Source organism: Dermacentor andersoni, chromosome 10, assembly GCF_023375885.2.
Source record: "Dermacentor andersoni chromosome 10, qqDerAnde1_hic_scaffold, whole genome shotgun sequence".
NCBI lineage: Eukaryota > Metazoa > Arthropoda > Arachnida > Ixodida > Ixodidae > Dermacentor > Dermacentor andersoni.
The window spans coordinates 108,683,128-108,690,032 of record NC_092823.1 but is presented as its reverse complement, the minus strand read 5'-3'; the positions used below and the strand labels follow the sequence as shown (position 1 = coordinate 108,690,032).

Sequence of the window (6,905 nt, the reverse complement as noted above, 5' to 3'; positions counted from 1 at the left end):
GCGATATAATAGGGCTCAGTGAAGTTAGGAGGCCAAAAGAAGCATATACAGTGCTGAAAAGTAGGCACGTCCTGTGCTACCGGGGCTTAGCGGAGAGACGAGAACTAGGAGTCGGTTCCTGATTCATAAGAATATAGCTGGTAACATACAGGAATTCTATAGCATTAACGAGAGGGTCGCTGGTCTTGTTGTGAAACTTAATAAGAGGTAAAAAATGAAGGTTGTACAGGTCTACGCCCCTACATCCAGTCATGATGACCAGGAAGCCGAAAGCTTCTATGAAGACCTGGAATCGGCGATGGGTAAAGTCAAAACAAAATACACTATACTGATGGGCGACTTCAACGCCAAGGTAGGCAAGGAGCAGGGCAGTGGGGGAATATGGCATAGGCACTAGGAATAGCAGGGGAGAGTTATTAGTAGAGTTTGCGGAACAGAATAATATGCGGATAATGAATACCTTCTTCCGCAAGCGGGATAGCCGAAAGTGGACGTGGAGGAACCCGAACGGCGAGACTATAAATGAAATAGACTTCATACGCTGCGCTAACCCTGGTATCATACAAGATGTGGACATGCTCAGCAAGGTGCGCTGCAGTGACCATAGGATGGTAAGAACTCGAATTAGCCTAGACTTGAGGAAGGAACGGAAGAAGCTGGTACATAAGAAGCCGATCAATAAGTTAGCGGTAAGAGGGAAAATAGAGGAATTCCAGATCAAGCTACAGAACAGGTATTCGACTTTAACTCAGGAAAAGGACCTTAGTGTTGAAACAATGAACGACAATCTTGTGGGCATCATTAAGGAGTGTGCAATAGAAGTCGGTGGCAACTCCGTTAGACAGGATACCAGTAAGCTATCGCAGGAGACGAAAGATCTGATCAAGAAACGCCAATGTATGAAAGCCTCTAACCCTACAGCTAGAATAAAACTGGCAGAACTTTCGAAGTTAATCAACAAGCGTAAGACAGCTGACATAAGAAAGTGTAATATGGATAGAATTGAACATGCTCTCAGAAACGGAGGAAGCCTAAAAGCAGTGAAGAAGAAACTAGGAATTGGCAAGAATCAGATGTATGCGTTAAGAGACAAAGCCGGCAATATCATTACTAATATGGATGAGATAGTTCAAGTGGCTGCGGAGTTCTATAGAGATTTATACAGTACCAGTGGCACCCACGATAATAATGGAAGAGAGAGTAGTCTAGAGGAATTCGAAATCCCACAGGTAACGCCGGAAGAAGTAAAGAAAGCCTTGGGAGCTATGCAAAGGGGGAAGGCAGCTGGGGAGGATCAGGTAACAGCAGATTTGTTGAAGGATGGTGGGCAGATTGTTCTAGAGAAACTGGCCACCCTGTATACGCAATTCCTGATGGCTTCGAGCGTACGGGAATCTTGGAAAAACGCTAACATAATCCTAATCCATAAGAAAGGGGACTCCAAAGACTTGAAAAACTATAGACCGATCAGCTTACTGTCCGTTGCCTACAAAGTATTTACTAAGGCAATTGCAAATAGAATGAGGAACACCTTAGACTTTCGTCAACCAAAGGACCAGGCAGGATTCCGTAAAGGCTACTCAACAATAGACCATATTCACACTATCAATCAGGTAATAGAAAAATGTGCGGAATATAACCAACCTTTATATATAGCTTTCATTGAATATGAGAAAGCGTTTGATTCAGTCGAAACCTCAGCAGTCATGGAGGCATTGCGGAATCAGGGTGTAGGCGAGCCTATGTAAAAATACTGAAAGATATCTATAGCGGCTCCACAGCCACCGTAGTCCTCCATAAAGAAAGCAACAAAATCCCAATAAAGAAAGGCGTCAGGCAGGGAGATACGATCTCTCCAATGCTATTCACAGCGTGTTTACAGGAGGTATTCAGAGACCTGGATTGGGGAGAATTGGGGATAAGAGTTCACGGAGAATACCTTAGTAACTTGCGATTCGCTGATGATGAAACTACCAAGTTTACAACACTGTAGCCCTGCAATGAAAGATGATACCACAATTGTGTGAATTCCTTCTAACAGTGCATCTAAAGCGGACAAAATTGATAAGTTTCACATGAATCTAAAAAAATGTAATATGGAAATACAGCTTTTGCGGAAGCCTTCTACTCAACGTAACAAATACACGTAACATATAAATTGACATATCAAATTCGCCCCCTTTAAATGTTCTAATAGATGCCGTTTAGAGAACCGCGATATGTTTTCTTGATGCAGATCTATTAATTAATCGAATTTGTGCTTCTATTTCTTTCAGGCTTCCGAAATTTGGGAATCCTTTTAACAAAATTCAGGCCCTGGATCGATATTCAGCTTCCAACAGTCACTAGAACTTAACTTTCTCTCTCAAATGCAACAAGTCTCATTAAAATCGGTCCAGGGGTTACCTCAGAAAAACGTTCTTGCGTTTTACATCCATTTGAATAGGCCACGTCGGAGTTGGGCCCATGCTAATGATTCCTCTTAAGGGCCCCGGTCGCGGGAAAGCCGGCGTCCCACGCTGGACGTCCCTTCGGCAGAAAGAATCACGAACCACGAGTACCCAACCACGCAGGCCCTCCATATGGCACAAGGAAATTAATGAACCACTTGACTCTCTGAAGGTAAAATACGCAGAAAAATCGTAAAATACCAATTACACCACAACCTACAGACATGATAGCGTCGGGTTGAAATTTGAATATACGAGAAAACATAATTCTGTTACGCGAAAACTGAAACAGAAACCCCCTTTAAGCGCGATAGCAGCTTCCAGATGCCGTTTGAGGTGTATCTTAGTAGGAACGGTGCGGCAACCTCGGCTCTTTGCACACCATCAAACAGACACACACACACACACACACACACACACACACACACACACACACACACGAAGCTCGCCTTCGTTCATAGCGCTCGCCGCCGGCGTTTCCCGGTGAACATAACGGCTAGATAAACCGCAGTTGCCGGGAAGCATGAGAAGCAATCAGGGATCTTTGGATGCTATCACGTTCCGCTCCTAAAGGCGAAGCTTAAGCATCCTCCTAATTTTTTCGTTTGCTTCATGCTGCGGTCATTGCGAAGCTGGGGATGACGTGGGACCATGAAGCCGGCAAAAATCTTCGCGGTACGTCATCGATGACGACAACGGATGTCGTCAGCACAACAGAATGGTCGGACGGATTAGACGGACAATAAAAGCCAAATTTCGAGCACTTGACTGCTATTGCAGTAAAACGACAAAAGAAAAGAAGCACCATTTGGGCACTAAATACCCAAATACACCATAAGTATTGAAAAAACATTTTTAAGCGTGTCAAAATGGTGTATGCATATCAACGGCACGATAAAACATCAATAAGTACCGCAACTGGGTGACAAAAAGCACCGCGCGTAAGCCTGCGGTGGAGAGCATCGACCACACGTGAAAAATGCCGATGCTGCTTTCATAGGAAACTCTGCAGCATGTCTCATTTATGCGCGCCTTTAGTCTGATATTTGCGTCTAAGTGAAGGGTCGGGAAGCCTTTGTTCACACCATGACAAGAGTAAGACCGGTCAAACGTTCCCTTGCAGAACTTTTACAGTACCTCGAAATGTCAAACGGCATTCCAAGCAAAAGAGAAATGTGGCGAGTGAGTTGTAGCGCGGACTGGGGAACAAGTACATATGAAGACAAAAAAGAAAAATACTCGCACGTAGCGCACACTCCTTTGTGCCTTCTTGTGTCTGTATATGCGTCTGAGCATGGTGCATGAATGAACGTTTATGTCTGAGGACGACCAAGTACCTGACTTCGCAGTCAGGCAGGAATGATGAGGCCATTGCTCCGGAACACGAGGCCGTCTTAATTATGCAGCTCGTCGCGGGAGCTCCAGTTGCTGCGCAGTTCGGGAATGACGTCAATCTTGTCATTGAGCCACGCTGCGGTTGCATACTGGGGGAAATTGCACGATCCCAAAATGACTTCTCGTTGAGCAAAAAGGTAATCTTGGAACTTCGCGCAGCGGCGGACGATTGCGAGCACCTCTTTCTCTATCCGAGCGTATCTCTGTTTCTTCTCCACCAGCGAACGCGATGAGTAAGCTAACGGAGTCCCACCCTGCATTACCATGGCATCAGTTCCACTTTGTGCTGCATTTACTTATAGAGTGAATGGTTTTTCTCTTCTGGCAGTTTTCTAATACGGGAGCTTTTGCTAGTGCCTCGCGCTGTACGTCGAGGCTCGCTTGATGTCTGTGCTCCCCAGCCAATACGGCGTTTTTTTTTTTTCGAGAGTTCTCGGAGCGAAGCTGGGAGTGTTGACATGTTCGAAATGAACCGGGAGACGAAATTCACCATACCTAAGAGTGTCTGTAGCTCATCCCAATTGCAAGGCACCTCGACGTGAAGGATGTCTTCCAGCCTCCCTGGATCCAGGCTCAACCCGCCTCGCGTTAAGACTTGCCCAAGGTACTTGACAGCTTCCTGTAAGAAAATATATTTCTTGCGGTTTAGTTTCAAGTTGTGCTCTTGGCATTTTCACAGCACGTTTACAATGTTTTTCTCATGGTCTTCTTTAGTCTGACCCCAGAATAGAATGTCGTCTATAACAACTGCTGCCCTTGTAAGACCCTTTAGTACGTTGTACATGGCGCGCTGAAATATTTCCAGAGCCGAATAAATACCGAACGGCATACGTAGGAATCTAACGACCGAACGGAGTGCTCATCGTGCAAATTGCGGTTCTTTCTTCACCCAGTTTTATCTGCCAAAATCCTGTATCAGCATCCAAAGTCGAAAAGTACTGTGCTCCGCTCAGAGACGGTGCACTGTCTCCTAGTTTTGGCACAGGATAATGCTCCCTCAACAGTGCTTTGTTAAAATCCGGTTGATCAAGACATATCTGTACCTTCTTTTTATGACGATAACCATGTAGCTGGACCGTTCTGTTGGCTCCGTCACTTTGAAAACTACTCCGTCGGCTTCCATGCGGTCCAGTTCCCACTTTACTGTGGCCTAGATTGCTAACGGGATCCTGCTTGCTGACTTGACCACTCCTTGGGAACCTGGTTTGAGCTTCAGGTGGTAGATGACACACTTGAGTTCGCCTGTGAAGCTCCGGTGAAAACATCATAAGGCTTCACTACGTCGTAAGAATGTTGTTGTTCCAGTGAAGCAATTCGACGAACCAAGTCCAGCTTCTCTGTGACTTAGCCGCTTAGAGGGCTTAGAGTCACGGATACGTCGTCTTCCACTACGAAGAATTCCGTTTCAAACGTTCCCTCAGGGCTGGTCACATGAATGCAAATATATTTGGTTGCTTTTTTTCTGAAAGCCAAGGAATCGTGTTTAGAACGGCGGCGTAGTTTGTGAGCTGCTTTCGCTTTATCTTCTGCAGATGACTGCGTGATATGACTGAGCAGTTCCTGCCTGTATCGAGCTTGTCGACAACGGACGTTTCTTCCATTTTTACTATTGCAGTACAGCGATAATCATTTTGGCTGGTTTGTAATAACGTTTCCAACCAGAAATCTTCTGCCTGTCTGTCTGCATTGCCTTCGAGTAATGCCACTTATTGTTCTTTCGCAGCAAGACTTACGCTCCTGGTTTTGCCGGATTTTACGCTGTGCGTCCCTTTGCAGGGCCTGCTTCCCGGTCTTTGTAGATTTTTGCATGCTACAACACCTACTAACGGCGTCGACTTCTACCCTTCATGCGAGACTCAATTCCTTCGCTTTGCTCTTTACCGTGTTCCCGAGCTCGGCGCATGTCAACAGTTTTGGCAAAAGAAGCATTTTCTGAAAGAAGTCTTTCCCTGAAGTTTCTTGTCTCTAACTCCTAGAATGATTCTGCTTCTTAGCCTGCGTTCTTCCAACTCCCCGATTTCACAGCTCTTTGCAAGCACACGCAGCTCAGTCAGCCAGTCGTTAAAATGTTATTCTTTGTCGTCACGCTTTCCAAACCGAAACTCCATACTACGCTAGGATAGAGCTTCAAACTTTCGCTTCAGTACTTCAACGTCGCTTTTTTTCTTTTCCGGCTTCAAATGCTTGTACGTTCAAGTGTTGTACGTATTGCGCGCGTCCTCTCTCATGCTGATGAGAAAAGTGGCTGTCTGCACCTCTTTCGTCTTCTGTTCCAGACACGTTGCTGTTGCGAAGAGCTCGAAATCCTGCTGTTATGCCTTCCAGTTCTGCCAAACGTCTCCCGTTGTGTCTAGGGCTCTTGGGGGTGGCAAAAGCATAGCGACTGCGAACGAAGTTGCTGCTCGTCTTTCGCCGCGGCGCTGGTCCGATGTAACTTGGAGCCTCCCGTGTTGGACGGCTGCGCAATCGTTCTTCGGCCGTGGGTTGCGTTACTAGGTCACTAATGCACCACTTCTGACACCGTGTAGATACGTCAGGGCGCGGTGCACGAATGAATGTTTCTTCCAGAAGGCAATGCACGCAACACGAAGGGGGTGGCTCCCGGCCGGCTAAGCGTGTGTGCCTGACTGTGCACTTTGCCACAGTCCCCGTGTCCCCTGTCCGCGCTACATCTCACTCGTTTCAAGATGGACGACCAAAAAGGTGACGCCGCCACCCTCCTAGTAATATAGCACCTCGAACAATTACAGTTCCAGCCCAACGACAATGTATAGCGAAAACAGTTTTGTCATGTACCACGTGCTGGCGGAGCATGGAAATAAAGTTGTGTAGATTACAGCTTCGTTATATCGTCACTTTGCGTTTATACTGTAGCGCAAGAGAACTCGCCCACCGACGTGCAGCAGTACAAATATACAATACTTGGATGTACACGTAGATGGGGTTTCAACCGCTAGCCGGTAATTTACTGACGTGGACATAGACTCAATTACGCAAACACGTCGCCACAAGGCGTACTAACACGTGCAATAACTGTAAATGCAAAAAAATACCAAAGAA

General features: G+C 46.2%; 1 protein-coding gene across 1 annotated transcript in view; it reads right to left on the bottom strand.

Annotated features, from left to right (window-relative positions):
- LOC126543603 (juvenile hormone acid O-methyltransferase-like) overlaps positions 1-6,744 on the bottom strand; it is a 60,577-nt gene extending 53,833 nt beyond the window's left edge. The window contains exon 1 of the mRNA XM_050190712.2: positions 4,341-6,744. The gene's annotated coding sequence lies outside the window, so the exon portion shown is untranslated. The remainder of the gene's footprint in view (positions 1-4,340) is intronic.
- Between the last annotated feature and the right edge of the window lie 161 nt (positions 6,745-6,905).